Below are 24,037 nucleotides of genomic sequence, written 5' to 3' on the forward strand. Positions count from 1 at the left end.
GGTTGCAATCCTCAAGGATTAACTCCTCTTGTAAAAGATGAGGAATGTACCATTCGTCAAGTTGGGCATCACTGGATGATAGCTTTATCTTCTTTCCAGGTAATGCTCTAACTGCTTTTGAGACCAGCGGCATTAACATGGGTTAAATTGTGAAAGTGTCCAGCATTAGTTATTGCATTAGCAACTAGGTGATCAGCCATTTGATTCCCTTCAGTTAAGAGTCCTGAAAGAGGTGTATGAGCCCTAATGTGAGTGATGTAAAAAGAGTGCATTCTACTCCTAACTGCTGTTTGCAATTGGGTAAATAAAGTCATCAGTTGTTCATCTGTATGAAATCGTAACTGAGCATATTCAATTAATTGTGTGGAATGAACCACGTATGAATAATCAGAAATCACATTAACAGGCATATTAAAAGCAGTCAATATCTCAATTATAGCTACAAGCTCTGCTTTTTGAGCTGAAGTATAGGGCATCTGGAAAACTTTACCTTTCGAACCAGAATAAGAAGCTTTACCATTACTAGACCTGTCTGTAAAAACATTCTCAGCACCTTCAATTGGTTTAAATTTAGTTATTCTAGGAAGGATCCAATTAGTTAATTTCAAAAATTGAAACAGTTTCATTTTAGGAAAATGATTATCAAGAATGCCCACAAAGTCAGCTAAATGGATTTGCCAAGTAAGACTTTTTATAGAAGCTTGCTGTATTTGTGCCTTTGTGAGAGGGACAATAATTTTTCCAGGATCATATCCATGTAATTTAACAATCCAAGTTCTCCCTTAACTATTATAGTAGTGATTTGATCCAAATAAGGAGTTAGAGTCTGTGAATTAGGACGTGGAAGAAAAAGCTGCTCTACAAGATCTTGCTCTTGAACAATTACACCAGTAGGTGAATGCTGAGTTGGACAATTAGCAAATCTAGAGTCTTCTCTGGATCTGTTTTATCTATTTGAGCTTTATGGACTTGCTTTTCAATTAGCTGCAGCTCTGCCTCAGCTTCTTTTGTTAATTGCCAAGGGCTAGTGAGACTAGGATCTCCTCTAAGAATAGAAAATAGATTATTCATGGCATAGATAGGAATGCCTAGAGCAGGTTGTATCCAATTAATGTCCCCTAGTAATTTTTGAAAGTCATTTAATGTTTTCAATTGATCCCTACGTATGGTTACCTTCTGTGGCACAATGGTAGTGTCATTTACTAAGATCCCCAAGTAGGAGTAAGGAGTAGTAGCCTGAATTTTGTCAGGAGTTATAATTAAACCATCATGAGAAATCAAATTTTGCAAGTGATCATAACGTTGGAGTAATATTTCTCAAGTGGGAGCAGCACAAAGTATATCATCCATATAATTAATAATGTAACACTGTGAAAATTTTTTACGAGTAGGTTCAATTGCTTGCCCTACATAAGTCTGGCAGATTGTTGAACTGTTTAACATGCCTTGTGGCAACACTTTTAAATGAAAACGCTTAGCAGGCTGCAGGTTGTTTACTGCAGGTATTGCAAATGCAAACCATTCACAGTTTTGTTCAGCTAAGGGGATAGTAAAGAAACAGTCTTTTAAATCTATGACTACAAAAGATCAATTTTTTGAAATCATAGCAGGAGAAGGCAATCCTGGCTGTAATGCCCCCATAGATTGTATAACTGAATTAATGGCTCTAAGATCTGTCACCATTCTCCATTTACCTGATTTTTTCTTAATTATGAAAACTGGGGTATTCCAAGGGGAAAATGTTGGAGCTATGTGTCCATTTTCTAATTGTTCATTAACGAAGTCTTCTAAAACCTCCAGTTTCTCTTTACTTAGCTGCCATTATTCTATCTGAATTGATTTATCTGTTAACCATTTTAAAGATATAGGTTCTGGAGGCTTAATAATGGCCATCATCAAAAATGATATCCTAAACCTCAGGGGTAACTGTCTTTCTGCTTGAAGCGATTTCTTCAAACCTTGCAAATTTTTTCCTAGTCCCATACCAGGGACATACTCCATTTCATGCATCATATGTTGACTTTGAGGGATATATAATTGCTCTGGAATTAGAACTTGTGCTCCCCATTGTTGTAATAAATCTCTTCCCCATAAATTTATAGGTACAGAAGTTATAATTGGTTGACTAGTCCCAGGTTGTCCATGGGGCCCTTCGCAATGCAAAATATGACGACTTGAATATACTTCAGGGGCTTTACCAACTCCAACTATGTTAAATTGAGCAGGCTGAATTGGCCATGCAGATGGCCAGTGCTGTAGAGAAATGATTGAAATGTCTGCTCCTGTATCTACCCAACCTTTAAATTTCTTTCCCTGAGTAGTTATTTCACAGGTAGGATGTTTATCAGTGATTCGATTCACCCAATAAGCTGCTTTGCCTTGTTTATTTGTGCTTCAAAATCCTTTCACTTTTCCCGTTTCCACATACGGCACAATGAGGACCTGCGCTATGCACTCTCCGGGCTCTGCTTTCCAGGGAACAGAAGTAGATATAACAATTTGAATTTCCCCATTGTAATCTGAATCAATGACTCCTGTTTGTACTTGCACCCCTTTTAAATTTAAACTAGACCTTCCTAGAAGTAATCCTATTGTCCCCACTGACAAGGGTCCACAGACCCTTGTTGGGACGTTTTGCGGGAGTTCCCCACGCAGAAGGCTCACAGCTTTTGTGCAGCATAAATCTATTGCAGCACTACCAGCTGCGGCAGGGGACAGACATTGCACAGGGGTGAGGGAATGGCCTGAGCCAGAAATGTACTGGTTTGGAATGGGGCCCGGGACAGGACCCTCATGGCTTTTCCCGAAATCGGGTTTCTGTCTTTATCAAACTTAGAGTGACACTGATTAACCCAATGTTTTTCTTTTTTTACATTTTGGACATATTTCAGGCTCAGCAGTTTTCTTTTTTCCCCTATCTGGTGGCCAGACTCACTGATTTTTTTTCTACATTCTTTTTCAGTATGACCTTGCTTCCCACAGTTAAAGCAAGCTTCAGGAAATGGAGTATTTCCTTTGCCCACTCTCAGTCCTGCCATTGCCTGGGCTAGCAGAGTAGCCTTATGCAGATTGCCTCCGATATCGTCATAGTCCTTGATACAATCAACTAAATGTGCTTTCCCTCTAGTAGGTCGCAGAGCAGCCTGGAAATCGGGATTAGCATTGTCAAAAGCTACACTATATCCTGAGCAGCCTAATCTGCAATCACCTTTTTTAAGAGACTCCTGTAACTGAGCTATAAAATCTGCATAAGGTTCTTTTGGTCTCTGCTTTACAGCACTAAAGGAAGGGTATTGTTCTCTACCTGAAGAGATTTTTCCCCAAGCTCTATTGCACACTCCTCTAAGCTACTCTATGACATCCTCCTGCATGACCACTTGTGCATCTGAACCAGTCCAAGTGCCGACCCCCAAAAGTTGATCTGCAGTTATATTAATTTGAGGTTGGGCCTGGGCATTGTGAGCTGCCTGAATGGAAGCTTCATCTGCCAACCAAGTTTTAAATGGTAAGAACTGAGCAGCAGTTAGACAAACTCAAGTTAGAGTCAGTAGGAATCATCCGACTGGAGACAGCAACATTCTTTAACAGTCCCATTACAAAAGGAGAACCTGGTCCATACTGGTTAATATCTTGTTTAAATTCTTTGAGTAATTTAAAAGGAAAAGGCTCAAATGTAGCTATAATATTTCCCTGTTGATCTGGGGGGGTGTATTCTAACAGGTAACTGCCAAGCCTCTAAATCACCCTCTTTTCTAGCTTGCTGAATTCCTGCCTGAATAGAACTGAGAGCGGTCGCTTGAGGCGCTGCTCGAACAGTCACTGGGGCAACTACTTTTCGCCCAGTGTCCTCTGGAAAAGAAAGATCTGGGGGGGTCAGGCCACATTTTTTCTTCAAAATAAGGAGGGGGTGCAGAATGGTAGGGATGAACCTCTTCCTCCTTTGCCACTTTAGCTTTAGCTGGCAAACAAACCTGCTCTGTTACCTCTTCTGTTACTTCATTTTACTCTCCTTCCTCCTCCTCATCAGTGTGAAAAGGTTCCAAGGTAGAATGAACCAGAGCCCACACTTGTCCCATTGTTACTTTGCTGCTTCCGAGCTCCCCTTCTTATTCACCACAGGGATAGCTTAAGAGTACTCGGGTGTCCTCCAGCTTAGTTCCACGTTCTCCCACCGTCACCCCAGTGACCCTTTGGCCTGGGTTCGAGCCTCCACATTGGGCGCCGCTTGCTGAGACCAGCTTGGCCATGAAGATCCTAACCCAGCAGCGCTAGAGAAATTAAAGACACACACACAGAAATACAGAGTGTAGAGGGGGAAATCAGAGATCTCACAGCCTTCAGAGACGAGAGCCCCACACAGAGATTTACCCACATATTTATTGACAGCAAGTCAGTGATAAGCATTGTTTCTATAGATCATAGATTAACTAAAAGTATTCCTTACTGGAAACAAAGGGATGGGCCAAAATAGAGGGATGGGTCTGGCTAGCTATCTGCAGCAGGAGCATGTCCATACGGCACAGATTGCTCACGATATTGTTTGTGGTTCAGGAATGCCTTTAACGGTTTTCCACCGTGGGTGGGCCGGGTGTTCCCTGCTCTCATTCCGGTTAACCCCCAACCTTCAGTGTGGGTGTCATGGCCATCACGAACATGTCAGCATGCTGCAGAGATTTTGTATATGGCCAGTTTTGGGGCCAGTTTATGACCAGATTGGGGGGCCTATCCCCAGCACAGGAGGATTGAGTCCCAGCTGCCCACACTGGTCACCTACTCGTTAACTGGCTTCTTTTCTCCTCTGTCTCTTTCCCCAGCTCTACTAGCGGTGCTTCCAGGGGTCACCTCCCAAATGGATTAAATGCCCTCAAATCTTTATCCCCCCCCTCAGGAGGAATTCTGTCTAAGACAAACCACAAATTTAACATATGAAATGTTTCTTTTTTTTTTCAAGGTAGCAAACAAGACACACACAAATCGGAAATATTACCACTTCTAATACTGGTACTCAAACATAGGCTTATTACTGTTACATGATTTTTATTCCTTTCTGGTAAATAACTTTACCTGCCCAGACTCAGGAGTCGGATTGAAATGTCAGACTTACTGCAGGTTAGGTGAAGATGGGATGATGGTTGACAATTGAGGACTGGGGACATGGGACCTGGAAAACTTTCAAAAGCCTCTTCCCAGTTAGACAGCCCCCTTCTAGTGTTACATTTGGCTCCTCACAGGAAGAGATGTCTCAATGATCAGCTCAACCAAATCAAATAAATGTTGATGATTTTATAATCCAGTACTAAAGACAGCACACACCAACCACGTGCTGTTTAGATTATTTTATTGATATAAATATATGGATAAGTAAGTGCATGTTTATATATGTGACATATATCATATATACATACATAAGAATATTATATAATCTGTTTATATATGTTTTATATTACATATAGTTTTTTTCTCTTGCTAGGATGTTTTATATGTTTAATCTATATTTATTTTTATCATTTTTAAATTTTTTTTGTTGAGACAGAGTCCTGCTTTGTCACCCAGGTTGGAGTGCAGTGGCATGATCTTGGCTTATTGCAGACTCGACCTCCCTGGGCTCAGGTGATCCTCCTACCTCAGCCTCCCGAGTAACTGGGATCACAGGCATGTGACATCACACCTGGCTAGTTTTTGTATTTTTAGTAGAGACAGGGTTTCGCCACGTTGCCCAGGCTGATCTTGAACTCCTGAGCTCAAGCAATCACCCACCTTGGCCTCTCAAAGTGCTGGGATTACAGGTGTGAGCCACGGTGCCCAGCCCAGTGTATATTTGTAACATTCCCCACAATCATCTTGGGTAGGCACCAAGGCCTTTAAAAATATAGAAATTTAAAATGAAAGGAAGGCTAGAAAACTATAAAAAACTCAACACCCTTTTAAAAAAATTTTTTAACTGTCATAGAATGCAAATAATATAAAGTTCACCATCTTAACCATTTTAAGCATACAGTGCAATGGTGTTAAGTATATTCACATTGTTGTGCAGCTGATCTTCAGAATATTTTTATCTGGCCAGGAGTGGTGGCTCACACCTGTAATCTGAGCACTTTGGGAGGCTGAGGCGGGTGAATCACCTGACATCAGGAATTCAAGACTAGCCCGGACAACATGGTGAAACCCTGTCTCTACTAAAAATACAAAAATCAGTTGAGCGCCGTGGTGGGCGCCTGTAGTCCTACCTATTCAGGAGGCTGAGGCAGGAAAATTGCTTGAACCCAGGAGGTGGAGGTTGCAGTGAGCCGAGATCACACCACTGCACTCCAGCCCAGGTGACAGAGTGAGACTCCATCTCAAAAAAAGAAGAAAAAAAGAAAATCTTCCTCTTGCAAACCTGAAACTCTAGACCCGTTAATCAATGGCCACCACCATTCCACTTTCCATTTCTATGAATTTGACTATTTCAGATACCTCATATGAATCATACAGTATTTGTCCTTTTGTGATTGGCTTATTTCACTCAGCATAAAATTCCCAAGGTTCATCTGTGTTATAGCATGTGTCAGAAATTCCTTCCTGGCCAGGTGCAGTGGCTCACGCCTGTAATCCCAGCACTTTGGGAGGTCAAGGCAGGCGGATCACTTAAGGTTGGGAGCTTGAGACCAGCCTGGCCAATGCGGTGAAATGCCGTCTCTACTAAAAATAAAAAAATTAGCTAGGTGTGGCGATGGGTGCCTGTAGTCCCAGCTACTTGGGAGGCTGATGCAAGAGAATGGCTTGAACCTGGGAGGTGGAGGTTGCAATGAGCGGAGATTGCACCACTGCACTCCAGCCTGGGTGACAGAGCAAGACTCTGTATCAAAAAAAAAGAGAGAAATTCCTTCCTTTTTAACACTGAATCATATTACTTTTTTTTTTAAAGCCTCTTAAAATGTTTACTCTTGTCAGAATAGCTGATGATTTTCTGTTATGTATTTTGGTTTATTAGTATAGTAAGCCTTCCCTCCCTTGAAAAATCCATTCAAAATATGTCAATCCTTGAGGTAAAGAAGTTTAACCAAAATACCATCCTGATTTTTTTTTCCCCCAAGACAGAGTCTTGCTCTGTCTCCCAGGCTGGAGAGAAATGGCGCAATCTTGGCTCACTGCAACCTCCACCTCCCAGGTTCAAGCAATTCTCCTACCTCTGCCTCCCCAATAGGGATTACAGGTGTACACCACCACATTCGGTTAATTTTTGTATTTTTTACTAGAGACGGGGTTTCACCATGTTGGTCAGGCTGGTCTCGACCTCCTGACCTCATGATCCGCCTGCCTCGGCCTCCCAAAGTGCTGAGATTACAGGCATGAGCCACTGCGCCCGGCACTGATTTTTTTAAAGAAAAAAATTATAAAATTCCTTTAGCTTGATAAATAGAAATCATCTCTTCTTGTTCTACTCCTGTGAACATAAATGTATTTTATACAGTAAAGAATCCAGTCATTTATTGGCAAACCAAAGGTAAGAACCCGTCGTTTACCTGTTCTACTCAAACACAGTATAACACTGCCATGTTCATATATACTTAAAAAAATAATTACCACCCCTCTTCTGGTAGACAAAGTTTTGGAATAGCAAGAGAATTGCTTAATGTTCGAATCCAGTCACTTATTGGCAAACCAAAGGTGAGAACCCTTCCTTTACCTGCTCTACTCAAACACAGTGCAACACTGCCATGTTCTTATATACTTTAAAAAAGTAATTACCAACCCTCTTCTGGCAGACAAAGTTTTGGACTAGCAAGAGCATTGCTTAATGTTCGAACTGCATCTGTCTCCTGTTGCTTTTTCAGGAGAGTTGCATGGGTATTGTTAGCCATGCCCAAAGCCAGCTTCTTCTCATTGTTTCTTCAGTCTGTTCTGACACCTTTTGCCCGAAGCAACTGGACAATATCTGCACAACCCTTCCAGGCAGCAGCATGCAAAGCTGTGTCTCCCAACTTGTTCTGTTGGCTCAGTTAAATCCTCGGTTGAGTAAATAGCATTTCCACTATATCTCTGAAATCCCCATGACAAACCTAGTCTAAGGCAGTGCTTCCAGCCCTGTCTAAGCCATTAACACCCACTCGGTTGTCCAAACACTCTCGCAACCAAGTCAAGTTGGCTCATTTTGCTCCTTTAGACATAGATTGTCAATGGATTCTGCCTGCTCAGCCACATAGTCGCTTGGAGTTAGTCCAGTCCTGCCTTTGGAGGTGCCTTTCCACCAATTGACATCATTCATATCAGTGATGTAGATGATATCACCTGCCTCAAAGCATAGTTCATCTGGAGTTTGGGTTCAAACATAGAGAGGGCTCTGAAGACTTTATCTTACCCTGGTTTGACTGGTTTGGGGGGCAGCTTTGACATCTCACTTCCTTGAGCTGCAAATTCTAAAGATCTAAAGATGACGCTGAAAAGCCCAGCTTGCCTGCTACCTGGCTCTCCAAACGCCTCAAGGTTACTTTTTGTCTGGTTTACAGTTGTTTGCCTTCAAGGACTGGCGCCCACCCTTGGCTCTCAATGCTATTTCATTGTATGGATATACCACATCTTGTTTATCCACTTACCCACTGGGGAACACTTGGCTTCCTTCCACTTTTTGGCTATTGCAAACAATGCTGCTATGAATATAAATGTATCAATACCTCTTCAAGTCCTGCTTTCAGTTCTTTTGGGCATATATCTAGAGTGGAACTGCTGGATTCAACACCCTTCGTTTTTAATTTTTACAAGCCTCTTCCCTCTGAGACCACCAGCTGGAGTTTGCCACAGAGAAAACAAGAAAGAATGAGCTGATCTCTGTTCTGGGGTTTCTGTTAAGGCCAGTTCTAAATGAATTTTGAGACCCTCTTGTGGGATTACCCAAGAACACTTTTTGCCATAACTTGTTCTCGTATTACAGAGTCTTCTCTTCCTCAGCTGCCCCCAATTTACCACCGTATTTCCTCTGTTCTCATAGTCAGCCACTAAGGCTGCTGGTCCTTCACGGGACCTTCACGGACATCTGGATAAAGTTCAAACTCTTTAGCAAGGCAAACAGAAGCACTGTTTTGTAATCTGGTTCTTGCCTACCTCTTTAGACTTATGCCTGAGTGTTCCTACAGATGCATGGCATCTTGAGATGGAATGGGGTGTCAGGAATGAGCGATAAGGCTCAGGAATGGGAAGACAGTCAGCAATGCATGTATATGTACATGTATACAATTATAAAACATTTGTGCGTGTGTGTCTGTGTGTGTATGTGTATGGGTATATAGATAGATAAACTAATTTTTTTTTTTGCCACCGTGCCCGGCTAATTTTTTTTACCATTTTTATTTTTAGTAAAGATGGGGTCTCACTATCTTGCCCAGGTTTGTCTCTGACTCCTGGGTTCAAGTGATCCTCCTGCGTCAGCCTCTTAAAGGGCTGGGATTACAGGTGTGAGCTGTTATGGCTAGCTGATAGACTAATTTGATATAAATGGAGTCATTTTCTATATGTATATATATTTAAATTTATCTGTATTTATTTTTATTTTTTTTTAAGACAGAGTCTCACTCTGTGGCCCAGGCTGGAGTGCGGTGGCATGATCTTGGCTCACTGCAACCTTTGCCTCCTAGGTTCCAGCGTTTTTCCTGCCTCAGCCTCCTGAGTAGCTGGGATTACAGGCACGTGCCACCACGCCTGGCTAAGTTTTCATCTTTTCAGTTGAGATGGGGTTTCACTATGTTGGGCAGTCTGGTCTCAAACTCCTTACCTCAAGTAATTCACCTGCCTCGGCCTCCCAAAGTGTCAGGATTACAGGCATGAGTCACCGGACCTGGCTTCATTCTCTGTATAATTTTAAAACTCTGTATAATTTTAATACAAAATATTTCAAGCATAAGCAAAGATAAAGAAATAGCTAAACAAATCCCCATTTATTCATCATCCACCTTTACCAGCTCATGGCCACCTTGCTTCATTGATGCTTCCAGCCTCTCCTCCTTCGATTATTTTGAAACAAATCCCACATGTCATATTGTTTTTATACTTAATATCTTAGTATATATCTCTAAAAGATAAGAACTCATTTTAAAAATAAAGGCTTTAAGATCACTCTTGGTGTTGTACATTCTATGGAGGTTGGACAAATGTGTAACAACATGTATTCACCTTATGGTATCATACTCAGAAGTTTCGCTGCCTTAAAAATCCTCTAGAACAGGGGTCCCCAGTCCCTGGGCCATGAACTGGTTCCTGTCCATGGCCTGTTAGAAAATGGGCCACATAGCAGGAAGTGAGCAGAGGGTAAGCAAACGAAGCTTCATCTGTATTTTCAGCTGCTCGCCGTCGCTCGCCTTACCATCTGACTCCGCCTCTTGTCAGGTCAGTAGCTGCATTAGATTTTTTTTTTTTTTTTGAGACAGATCTTGCTCTGTCGCCCAGGCTCTGGAGTGCAGTGGTGTGGTCTCGGCTCACTGCAATCCCCACCTCCCAGGTTCAAGCAATTCTCCTGCCTCAGCCCCCTGAGTAGCTGGGATTACAGGTGTGCACCACCATGCCCAGCTAATTTTTTGTATGTTTAGTGGAGACAGGGTTTCACCATGTTGGCCAGGCTGGTCTCAAACTCCTGACCTCGGGTGATCCGCCCACCTCGACTTCCCAAAGTGTTGGGATTACAGGCGTGAACCACTGCACCCAGCCTGCATTAGAGTCTCATAGGAACACGAACCATATTGTGAACTGTGCATGCAAGGGTTATAGCCTGCATACTCCTTATGAGAATCTAATGTCTAATGATCTGTCACTGTCTCCCATCACCCATAGATGGGACCATCTAGTTCCTGGAAAACAAGCTCAGGGCTCCCATTGATTCTACAACATGGTGAGTTGTATAATTATTTCATTATATATTACAACATAATAAAGTGCCTAAGAAATGTAATGTGCTTGAATCATCCTGAAACCATATCCACCACCCCCACCACTCCGCCCTGTCCATTGAAAAATTGCTTTCTACAAAACCAGCTCCTGGTGCCAAAATGGTAGCAGACTGCTACTCTAGAACTCTTTTATTATTTATTTATTTATTTTTCTTCAATTAACCCAAAAACTAGATAGAGCTCTTAAAACATAACTGCAGTATCATTATCATAATAATTCCCTAACAACATCAAGTATCTAACCAATTCTTAAATTTTCTTAAATGCAGCTGGGCACCATGGCTCACACCTGTAACCCCAGCACTTTGGGAGGCTGAGGTGGGAGGATTGCTTGAGCCCGAGAGGCCGTGCCTGCAGTGAGCTATGATTGTGCCACTGCACTCCAGTCTGGGCAGCAGAGAAACACCCTGTCTCAAGAAAAAAAATTTCTACATGCATTTTTATTTTTTAACAACCTGTTTGAATCAAGATCCAAATAAAAGTCAGATATTGTTTTTGGTTAATATATCTCTCAAGACACTTTTGATCTATAGATGCTTGCTATCTGTTTCTATAGCTCTGTATTTGTCTATAGCTAGATACAGAGATGTAGGCCTAAATAGAAATACGATTCCATTTATTTGTATTTAGTGTGTTATTTTCTTTTTGTCCATAGAGTTTTCCCCAGTCTGGACTTTCCTGACTGAATCTCTGTGCTGTCATTTTGCACCCATGTGTTTTATGAATTGATAGTTAAGTCTAGTGGCTTGATCGGGTTCAAGTCCAATTTTTGTTTTTGTTTGCAAAACTACTTCACAGGTGGTGTCTGTTCTTCCATTAGAAGGTACATTACACCTGCTTGTGTATCTTTTGTGATATTAATGGACACTGACCATCGGTGCCAAAACTCATTACTTCATAGGGTGCAAAATGGTGATTTTTTTTTTTTTTTTTTTTTTTGAGACGGAGTCTCGCTCTGTCGCCCAGGCTGGAGTGCAGTGGCCGGATCTCAGCTCACTGCAAGCTCCGCCTCCCGGGTTTACGCCATTCTCCTGCCTCAGCCTCCCAAGTAGCTGGGACTACAGGCGCCCGCCACCTCGCCCGGCTAGTTTTTTGTATTTTTTAGTAGAGACGGGGTTTCGCCGTGTTAGCTAGGTTGGTCTCGATCTCCTGACCTCGCGATCCACCCGTCTTGGCCTCCCAAAGCGCTGGGATTACAGGCTTGAGCCACCGCGCCCGGCCAAAATGGTGATATTCTAATTGTACTGTTGCATCTTCATTAATTGTGTAGAGTACTTCTGTGAGGAGAAACTTCTGTTCATGTAATTTTTGTTTGTTTGTTTGTTTATTTGTTTGCTTGTTTGTTTTTAGAGAGAGAGAGACTCTTACTTGGTCACCCAGGCTGGATTGCAGTGGTGCAATCATGGCTTACTGCAGCCTTGAATTCCTGGGCTCAAGCAATCCTCCCACCCCAGCCTCCCAAGTAGCTGGAACTGCAGGCATGTGCCACCTCACCTCGCTAATTTTTGTATGTTTTGTACAGATAGTGATTTCATTGTGTAGCTCTGGCTTGTCATGAACATACACTCTTTTATTACCTTAAGGTATCATTCTTACATGAAAAGCAGGGTAAATGTTCATTTCTTTTCCTTTATTTTCCAATTTTCAAAATAATGAGTTGGTTTCCTAGCATCCCCTAAAAGGAATTAGTGAATTCTTGAGTATCATTATGAACTCTTGAATTCAAATGTATTTAATGTATTTCAATGTGTTATCCTTATTTATGCTCAAATTCTCTCATTTTTAGCCAGTGAGAGCCTATCCTATCAGCTTCCGAGTCCTTTGTCCAGACCTCAGGAGTTTTTAACAACTTCCCAGCCTTTTGGTATAAAAATATGCCCCCTGCCCATCCATTTCCTTCCCCCAACCTGTAATCAGTCATTTAGCCGAGAAGCCTTCGTTCCTTTCAGTGTAAATTAGTATTTGGAGACCACAATCTGAGCATAATGGAAAATTTTTCAATACAAAACATTAAATATGTTTTATTTATTTAATTAAAGAAAAATAATTCCTTGGACAGGAGAAAAAGAAAAGGGAAGAAATTTAGTACAGCTTTCTTTACCACAAAAGATAGTCTTTTCTTTAAAAAATCTACATAAAGACAATAAGGTCATGAAAAATATTGAGTTCTTAGAATCATGTTTGAAACAAACTTCAGGATGGGTGTAGTAGCCCACACCTGTAATCCCAGCACTGTGGGAGACCAAGGCGGGAGGATTACTTGAGGCCAGCGGTTGGAAACCAGGATAGACAACATAGAGAGGCTCCCATCTCTATAAAAATAAAAATAAAATAAGTAGCCAGGGGTGGTGGCACATGCCTATAGTCCTAGCTACTCGGGCGGCTGGGGCCAAAGGATGACTTAAGCCAGGTGGTTGAGGCTGCAGTGAGCCATGTTTGCACCACTGCACTCCAGCCTGGGCAACAGATCAAGACCCTGCCTCTAAAATATAAATAAATAAGTAAATAAATAGGACGAATTGCAATATTTGACAGTTTGAATCCCTGAAAAGATTAAGAAGTGAGTATTCTTTATTACTTCTCACTTTCCCTCCCTCCATCCTGACCTCTTAGTTATATTGTTTTATTTTGTCAATGTTTGTAACATGAATATTCTATTTTTGTAATCATGATTTTCATAGCTCTTTTTAAAGTTTTAAAGTTTTTAAGTTTTTATTGATACATACAAATTGTATCTCTTTCTGATGTGCAATATGATGTTTTAAAATATGTATATATTGTGAAATGGCTAAATCAGGTTAATTATTAACATATGTGTTACCTCACATACTGATTTATTTGAGGTGAAAACACTTAAAATCTACTCTTAGCACAGTTCTTTAATCTTAATTTTGTATTTAAATGGGCACAGCACTGAGCATCAGTCTTTTTCTTTGTACCTGATTTCTTTGTTTTGATATATGTTTGTCAAGATTTAGCCATCAGTTTTTCAAGGCATATATTCACTAATTTAATTATTCAAAGTTTTCCTATACAAACTATGCTGCAGTGAACCTTGACAGTGTGTGTGTATTTTTTTGGTGGATATCTATGGTTTAGATGTTGAGTCTAAAATGCAAAGTTGCTAGGTGAAACAAATGTATGCATTTTTTATAAATTCTCCCAAATTGTCCTCCAAAAATTTATTTTCTCTTCTTTTTTGGAGACAGGGTCTCACTCTGTTGCCCAGGCTGGAGGGCAGTGGCAGGATCTCAGCTCACTGCAGCCTTGACCTCCTAGGCTCAAGTGATCCTCTCTCCTCAGCCTCCTGAGTAGCTGAGACTACAGGAACACACCACCATGCCTGGCTAATTTTTTTTTTTTGCGTGTGTGTGTGTGTGTGTGTGTGTACTGTCTGTAGAGCTGGGGCTTTGCCATGTTGTCCAGGCTGATCTTAAACTTCTGAGCTCGAACAATCCACCCCCTGTTCAGCCTCCCAAAGTGCTGGTATTATAGACGTCAGCTACTGCGCCTGTCCTGCCCTGCACAAATTTCTACCACTTTGTCTTCTCATCTGCATTCATGAAGGTCTGTCTCTCCATACCCCCATCAACTCTAGTTATCATCACTTGTTTAAGTTTGCCAGTCTGAGAGGTAGTCTAATCGTAGTTGACCGCATGGTGTCTGGAGGCAGATTCCCTGGGTTCAAATCCCAGCTCTGTCATGTATTCATGTATTGGATGTACCACCTTGTCTCTGGTTTTCTCACCAGTAAGTTAGGTATGATAGTAAAAGTCATATCATAGAGTTGCCGTTTGGATTAAGTAAGTCCTTATGTTCAGTGTAGAGTGCTGAGAACATGCTCAACATAGTAATATAAAGAATTTAAGTGTTTGCTGTTAATATTGTAGGGCCCCAAGTAGTATCACGTCATGTAATGGATGTTTTGTCATTGTTAGTGGGGATGAGTGTATTGTTTAATAATCAGAAACAGAGATACTATCTTTGTGAAAGAATATCCAATCTTGAAAGAAAAAAAAGACAATGACTTATGAAAATATGCATTGCAAAATTAAAAATAAAACATAGAAACCTAGAAGTGGTAGCATTATAACGGTTGATATCTTTGGGTGGTGATACAGTTTGGCTCTGTGTCCCCACCCAAATTTCATCTCACGTTGTAATCCCCATAATCCCCAAGTGTTAAAGGCGAGACCTGGTGGGAGGTGTTTGGATCATGGAGGTGGTTTCCCCCACGCTGTTCTCCTGTTAGTGAGTGAGTTCTCAAGAGATCTGATGGTTTTATAAGGAGCTCTTCCCCTCTTTGCTTGTTCTCCTTCTCCTTCCTGCCACTTTGTGAAGAAGGTGCCTGCTTCCCTTTTGCCTTCTGCCATGATTGTAAATTTCCTGGGGCCTCCCCAGCCACACTGCACTGTGAGTCAATTAAATCTCTTTCCCTTATAAATTACCCAGTTTCAGGCAGTTCCTTTTTTTTTTTTTTTTTTTTTTTTTTTTTTTTTTTTTTTTTTTGAGACAGTGCTGGTGTCTCAGCCTCCTAAGTAACTGGGATTACAGCCACCATGCCTAGCTAATTTTTGTATTTTTAGTAGAGATGGGGTTTTGCCATGTTGGCCAGGCTGTTCTGGAACTCCTGGCCTCATGTGATCTGCCTACCTCGGCCTCCCAAAGTGCTGGGATTACAAGTGTGAGCCACCGGGCTCAGCCTCAGGCAGTTCTTTACAGCAGTGTGAAAACGGAATGATACAGGTGATGAGGGAAATGGTCTTTCTTCCTAATGCTAGAAGGGTGTATCTTAGCTTCAGACACCTAAAAGTAAGTTCAGAGTCAACTAGTCTGCTTCCTTGCTTGGGGGTGAGGGGTGGGGAAAGAGGGGGTGACTGGTCAGCCTTGGGCATAGGAAGCTGTTTCAGCCTGTGGGTGGTTCCCGACAACTAAAGAGCCAGTTGTTTCTAGGTTATAATTTTCCAGGTGCAAGAAGTGGGGGTCAGGGCAGGAGAATTAGCCTGTGTGTCTCTGCCTGTTTTAGTGCCTGCATTGGGCAATGCTTCCTCCCTTAACGACCGCCCAAAACCCAGGGTCTGCACATACACATGGTGGGCGCCCCCACTTGTGTCGAAAAGTATGCCTCTGAAAATATGCTCTATAAAAGTGAGCTAATTGAAACTTACACGTCTCTCCACTAGCCCAGAGAGTTGTTCTTATCTGTCCATAGGGAGCAGGTGGGTGGCAGAGGCCACCAGACACTCCCTTCCCAGAATGTTCCAGAAGCTCTTTCATGCAGCTGTGGAAATAAGTCAGGACATCCCTCATGCTTATTTTCATTTAGGTGCTGTCTTTAACTTTTTAAAAATTTTGGTCACAAGTCACTGAAAGTTCCAACAGGTGAGTGTGAGATCTTGTTGCGTTCACCTAACAGAGCACCCGGCAATGAGCTGAGCATGATAAATATGTGCCAAGTGTCACTGAGTTGGAACTGGGATTTAAAGAGACAAACAGCAATTTCTGTTAACCCTCCAAGTTATCCAAATCCAAATAATTGTAGTTGTTGCTTTTTTTTTTTTTTTTTTTTTCTGTATGACTTCCAATAGGTGGCTTAACCTTTTGAATGCAGTTTATTTTTTATTTTTTATTTTTTTGAGAGACAGGATCTTGCTCTATTGCCCAGGCTGGAATGCACTGGTGTGATCACAGCTCACTACAGCCTCAACTTCCTGGGCTCAAGTAATCCTTCCTCCTCAGCCTCCTCAGTCCCAAGCAGCTGGGACTATAGGTGTGTACCACCATGCCCAGCTAATTTTTAATTTTTTTTGTAGAGATGGGGGTCTCACTTTGTTGCTGAGGCTGGTCTCAAATGCCTGGGTTCAAGCAATCCTCCCACCTTGGCTTCCCACAGTGCTGAGATTATAGGTATAAGCCACTGCACCCAGCCTGGATGTAGTTTCTTCTTGCAGAATGGATATGAGTGTGTTCACCTCATAGAGTTGCTGCAAGAATTAATTGAAAAAATAAATGTAAAGTTCCTGGTATGATTCTTGGCACACATCAGACACTGGAAAAATGATATTAACCACGAATGTGCCATGTAATTTACACACATTATTTTAATTAATTCTTCCAACAGTCCTTTGTGGTAGCTATTTTACTCTTTAGCTCCATTATGAAAAAGAGAAAATAATGGCTCAAGGAGGGGAAACAACTTGTTCAAATCACCCAGTGAGCCAGGAAAGGCCAGGATGAGAAAATAGACCTTTATGCTTCTTAAAGTTTTAGCAAACAGTGCACCACTTCCTTTCTATTCTCCACCCTAGGTACCTTCTTTGCCCAACATCTGTTCTTTGACCTCAGTAGGGATACTTGCTGGTCAATTAGAAACCAACCTCTTACTGAAACTTGCTTTTAAAAGCCCAACCTTCCTGCCCTGTCAGCAAGTGGTCCTCCTAAGTAGCAAGTGCTGTACAATGAACTCACACAGAAGTTTCTATATGATTTTTTTTAACAAGGTGTGGAGTATACTGCTAGCCAAACTCTACAATTGGCTAGGGGTTGGTTACTGCCACATAAAACCAAGTTGTGACACTCTTACAGCTACTGGTATTTCCTTTCTTGAAGTTTTGTAGCTGGGAACTCACCAGTTGAGCAGAGAGGGAAGTTTCAGAGAGGGAGGCAGGGTAGTGACCAGTCCAGGGGACACTGAGCTAAATGGTCACAGCATATCAGAGCACCCTGGTTTTCCTGAGTTTTAAGACACTTCGTTCCCTGTTTATAGACTTGTCTATCAATTCCTCACAATAAATAATCTGATTAGGTTGAACCACATGAAATTTTTGACATTTGAATGCTTTTAAGCTACAAAAGCAGCATGTTTATATATAGTTCAATCTAATACACACTAGGTTTGCTGATAGAACAAAAAGGGAGGGCTTCTTTCTCCAGACTACTTCTAATACCAGTTATCATGAGCTTATAAGTATGGCTGGTGCTGTGCTAAGTGTGCCACTTGCATCAGCTTATGTAGTGGGTGACATCATCATCTCCGTGATCCGTAGGGATTACACATTATCAATAAGTCCACTTTTCTGAGGTTCAGAGAGTGAGCTTCTCACCTAAAGTCACAGAGCTGTCCGACCTTAAAGACATTGTTTACAAACACCAAGCTATATTCACTTTCCCCTCCACGTTGATCCTGTCTTTGTAGCAAATTTGACTTTGAATCTGTTAGGTTCACTACTCGTCTGTAAGCTTTTTGGGGGCACAGGTCATGTCTTACTTATCTATGAATTTTCATGAAGCACCTAACACTTCAGTGGATGTTCAGTTGGTATCTGCGTGATAATTCCATGAGGGTGTACTGAGAAACAGAACTAATATGATATAGATAGACATATAACAGGCGATTTATCATGTGATTGTGGAGGCCGAGAAATCACACAACATGCTGTCTGCAAGCTGGAGAACCAGGAAAGCTGGTGGTGAAATTCAGTCCAAGTCCCAAGGCTGGGGAGCTGATGGCATAACCCCCACTCTAAGGCTGAAGACCTGAGAACAAGGTGGAGGGCAGAGAGGTTTGCTGGTGTTAGTCCCAGAGTCTGAAGGCCCAAGAACCGAGAGTTCCAATGTCTGAGGGCAGGAGAAGATAGATGTCCCAGCTCAAGCAGAGAAAGCAAATTCGCCCTTCCTCTACCTTTCTGTTCTATTCACGCCCTCAACAGATTGGATGGTGCATGACTGATGGTGAATCTTTTTTACTCAGTTCAGCAATTCAAATGACAGTCTTTTTCATAAACACCCTCACAACACATCCAGACATAATGTTTGAGCAGGTATCTGGGCACCCCTCCACCCAGTCCAGTAGACACACAAAATTAACCATCACAATTTGCATGTGTTCAAATATGCAAATATTTGAACTGTATACGGGGCTGTATATGGGGCTCTAACATTTAAGCAAAGCTCTAAATTAGTCCCTGTCACTTGCCTGGTCTCTAAATACCTGGGTGGAAGTCTCTGCCACTTACTGGTAGGGGACAGTCTCTCAGAGTCACAGTTTCTCCATCTGAAGGAAAAAAGGCAAGGGGAAAGTCATTCCCACCTTGAGGAATGACTTGGAAGACGCAGATTAGAATAACTTATATTAAGTTAACTGAGGATGATGTAAGATGTGCGACTCGACTCTGGAGGCAGGGCTTAGACACTGGACCAAGTTGATGACTAGCTAAAACAGGGATGGAGCGGAAGCAGCTTTCCATAAGACACACTGACCAGGGTGCCATTTCAGTTTACCATTGCCATGGGAACATCCAGGAGTTACCATTCTTTCCATGCCAATGACTCCACATCCCAGACATTATTACCCTTTTTCTAGATATTTCTGCATAATCCACACCTTAATCTGCACGTCATTAAAAGTAGGTATAAGTATGACTACAGAACTACTGAGTTGCTACTCTCAGCATGCTGCCTATGGGGTGGTCCTGCTCTGCAGGAGGAGTGGCAGAGCTGTAACCCAGCCTGGGCTATAACACTGCTGCTTCAATAAAGCTCTTTTCTTCTACCGCTGGCTCGCCCTTGGATTCTTTCCTGGGTGAAGCAAAGAACACATCAGGGCTGAGCTCCAATCTGGGGCTGGCCTGCCCTGCATCAAGGTTACCATATGAAATAGAGTGCTAAAATATATACTCTTAATTGTACTAGACTGAGTTTATTTATTGCTCTATCATTTAAAATTCCTGGCATAGAATATGTGGCCAAATATAAATGTATTGAGAAATGATTTGATATTTTTGATAGAAAGTGTCTCTTTCACATCCAAAATATTCTTTCAAAACTGCATGTTTTTGGTAAATTTATTTAACAAATTCATGTAATAAATATTTAGTGCCTACGATGTGACAAGCATATAAGCACTGAAAATAGGGCAATAAATTTAAAGACAACAGGTCGGGCACGGTGGCTCATGTCTGTAATTCCAGCACTTTGGGAGGTCAAGGCAGGTGGATCACCTGAGGTCAGGAGTTCTAGACCCACCTGACCAACATGGTGAAACTCTGTCTTTACTAAAAATACAAAAAATTATCTGGGCATGGTCGTGGGCACCTGTAATCCCAGCTACTCAAGAGGCTGAGGCAGGAGAATCACTTGAATCCAGGAGGCAGAGGTTACAGTGGGCCAGGATCATGCCATTGTACTCCAGCCTGGGCAACAAGAGCAAAACTCTCTCTCTCTCTCTCTCTCTCTCTCTCTCTCTCTCTCTCTCTCTCTATATATATATATATATATATATATATATATATATTCTGCCTGTACACAAACGCACACACGCATCTATATATATATATATATATATAGATGTGTGTGTATGTGTGTGTGTATATATATATATACAACAATTCCTGCCCTTGGGAGCCAATGGTGAAACCCATCCAAATCTAGGCAAATTGCAAACTCATAACAGTTGCAGTGAGCTGAGACCGCACCACTATACTCTGGCCTGGGCGATAGGCAAGACTCCATCTCAAAAAAATAAAAAATAAAAATAAAAGGGAGGCAGGCATCTCTAAACTCTTGAATACTTGTTAATTTCTTTCAAGTTTGCCTTTCAGGGCATTTGGAGGAAGGAAGAACAGGGAGGTGAAAGACAAAGAGGAAAGTCCAGACAGAGCTGGCACATGTGGAGGAAGAGGGTGATAACTCAGAGGCACCAAAGGAAAGAAATTAGAGCAGAAATCTTACCTTGGGGAGAAATGATCTGTCTTCCTCACAACACTAGGCCTAAACCATAATTCATGTTCTGACAAGCAGTCATAATGGCCGCAAGAAATGTGTAGGCATGAGGTGTTATGAAGTGCATATTAATTGCGTTGACCTCTGGGACACCATTCCTTTTCTATCTGAGCAGCTGATGTCCTGGTGTTTGCACAATCAAATGCTGAATCCTCATTCATAGACTTTGGAGAGCTTAAATGCTTGGGAGAGGAACTTGAGAAGAACCAAGGCACATAAACACTGAATAGTTTTGTATTTATTGCTTATAATTTGCTCTGCAGTCATCTCAAGTGATTAACAAGAAGCCCGGGCTTCATTTCCATGAAAAGAATATGTCTTTATATTTCCCCGTCCAAAATAAACAGCAGGCTTTTCTCTTACTGGAAAGTCAAGAAATGAAATGTATTCCTGGCTTTTACAATTCAGCATTTTGAGGCCGGGGGCAGTGGCTCACTCCTGTAATCCCAGCATTTTGGGAGGCTGAAGCAGGAGGATGGCTTGAGCCCGGGAGTTTGAGACCAGCCTGAGCAACATTGTAAAACCATCTCTACAAAAAAATACAAAAATTAACCAGGCGTGGGGGTGCATGCCTGCAGTCTCAGCTACTCGAGAAGCTGAGGTGGGAGGATCGCTTGCACCTGGAGGTTGAGGGTGTAGTGAGCCATGATTGTGCTGCTGTACTACAGCCTGGCTGACAGAGTAAGACCCTGTCTCAAAAAACAAAAAAAAAAGATAAAAAAATTTTTAAGTGACTTTTTTTCTTTTTTTGGAACAGCATTTGGGAAATTGAGGGAAAATGCCACCAGGCAATGATGGAATGAAAAGAGAAGGAAAATTGAACATAAGTTATACTAACAGAGATAACTAAAGGTGTTTTTTTCTCCTAAGTTTAAAAGACTGGAAAGTCTTTAATTCTCCCCCAGGAGTAAATTCTCTCTCTCTCAATCCTGTTCTCTCTTGTTTCTGTCCAAGGTTAGATAAAATTATGCCTGTGAGGGTCAGGGGATTTATTTCACTGTTAAATGGAAACAGCTATGCAAATTTTAATGTGGAGATTATATTTATCTATGTCATAACCAGGGTCTTAGAATTTTGCAATCTAACTGTTCTATTCAATGGTTCTCAAACAATTCTTCGGAGCTGAGGAAACCTTTCTTTAAATGAAATCTCTCAAGCAAGACCAATATGTGTAGCAGTAAAAATAAGAGCTCCTGGAATACTACTCAGCAATAAGAAGGAAAAATAAAGCACTGGAATATAAGACAATTTGCAAGAATTTCAAGGGAACTTAACTGACTGGAAAAACCAACCTCAAAAGGTCCTGTACTGCAGGATCCCATTGATATAATCTTGAAATGACAAAATCATAGAGATGGAGAGCAGAATAGGGATTGTCAGGGATTAGGGAAGCGAGGACACTGGGAAATACGCGTGGCTTTACTAGGGTAGCACAAAGGTATATTTGTAATGATTGTTCTGTATCTTTACTGTGATGGTCCCGCATATCTACATGTGATAAAATTGCATAGAACTGAACACACACATGCATACAAATGAGCACATGGAAAACTGGTGAAATCTGAAGAGGTCAGTGGATCACATCAACGTCAATTTATTGGTCGTGATGTTGTACAAGATATGCAAAACTGGGTGAGAGGTGTATATGGGATCTCTCTGTATTATTTTATACAACTGCATGTGAATCAATGCTGATCTCAAAGTTGAAAGTTTTTTTTAAAAATCAGAATTGCCTTAGAAGTTCTTTGGGACTCTCGTCCTCCTTGTTTTCTTCTCCCTGAAGTGAGTACCTTAGAGCACCATGAAGAAACCTCAGGTCAACCCCAAGACTTGCATTTGGCAACAAGGAGCTCCCACCCAGAGATGGAGGGTGACCTGTGCTCACTACACAGTGAGGGGGTAACAGGGCTGAAGACTCAACCTCATCTCAACACTCCAGATTTTCAGCCTAAGATTCTTTCTTCTAAATCTAAATTATTGTTGTTTTTGAGACAGGCTCTCACTCTGTCACCCAAGCTAGAGCGCAGTGATGTGATCTCAGATCACTGCAACCTCTGCCTCCCAACCTCAAGAGATCCTCCCACCTCAGCCTACCGAGTAGCTGGGACTATAGGCAGATGTCACTACGCCCAGCTAATTTTGTAGTTTTTGTAGAGGCAGGGTCTCACTGTGTTGTTCAGGCTGATCTCAAACTCCAGGACTCAAGTGATCCACTTGCCTCCGCCTCCCACAGTGCTGAGATGACAGGTGTGAGCCACCATGTCCAGTCCCAATTGTTTTGTCCTTGCTGAATATTTGCTGTAAAGACCAAATTAACTAAATATATGAAGCAACTTAAAATCATTAATACTGGAAACTAATGAGGTCTTGTAAAACCCTATGGAGAGGGTAATAATCTTAACCCTGTTTTACAAGTGAGGAAATTAGAGCACAGAGAGGTTAAGTAATTTGCCCAGGGGTAAATCCTAGCAAGTGGCTCTGCTGGGATTAGAACCCACATTGTCTGACCCATGAGGGTTCCTTAATGCTGGGCTAAGCACATACTAATCACACAAGATGATGTGTGTGTGTGTATACATGCATATACACAGGTGTGTGTCTTTCAAAAGTCAAGTCTGCATGTCTGCTAAGGCCATCATAGAAATGAGATTTGGGTTTAAAACTCAGCAACTTTCCTCTAATGCTATGTGTTTCTCCTACCCTCTCCACTGGAGAAATTTAATTTGCTCAGGAAACTCCCATTCTGCAACCAGGGAACCAAAAAGTGACAGAACTTTGGCAGCTCCAACTGAAGGGTCCAGTGCCTGCGGCCCAACTCAGCTTGACACTGCAAAGGGAGGGGAAGTTCCTCCCAAATGTCAGGTAGCACAGACATCCAGAGCTGGCCTCATGCCAAACCCCTACGACAATACCCGGACTTTGTCATTAATCCTGTTTCTGCTTACATCATCCAAAGATGCTTCATTAGCTCCTCATTCCATCTTTATTTAGCTATCCATCAATGTCTCTGTCACTTTTGTTTTTCATTTATTTACATATTTTTTGAGATGGAGTCTCGCTCTGTTGCCCAGGCTGGAGTGCAATGGCATGATCTCGGCTCACTGCAACCTCCACCTCCTGGGTTCAAGCGATTCTCTTGCCTCAGCCTCCCAATTAGCTGGGATTACAGGCATGCATCGCAATTCCCAGCTAATTTTTGTAGTTTTACTAGAAATGAGGTTTCGTCATGTTAGCCAGACTGGTCTCAAACTCCAGGCCTCAGGTGATCCACCTGTCTCGGCGTCCCAAAACGCTGGGATTACAGGCGTGAGCCACCACGTGTGGCCTGTCCTGTCACTTTT

At 41.9% G+C, this 24,037-nt stretch overlaps 1 pseudogene; it reads right to left on the minus strand.

The window, feature by feature from the left end:
* Positions 1-7,727: 7,727 nt before the first annotated feature.
* Positions 7,728-8,376, minus strand: LOC104675551 (annotated as a pseudogene).
* Positions 8,377-24,037: the final 15,661 nt, after the last annotated feature.

The sequence above is a fragment of the Rhinopithecus roxellana genome, chromosome 10, assembly GCF_007565055.1.
Source record: "Rhinopithecus roxellana isolate Shanxi Qingling chromosome 10, ASM756505v1, whole genome shotgun sequence".
NCBI classification, from domain to species: domain Eukaryota; kingdom Metazoa; phylum Chordata; class Mammalia; order Primates; family Cercopithecidae; genus Rhinopithecus; species Rhinopithecus roxellana.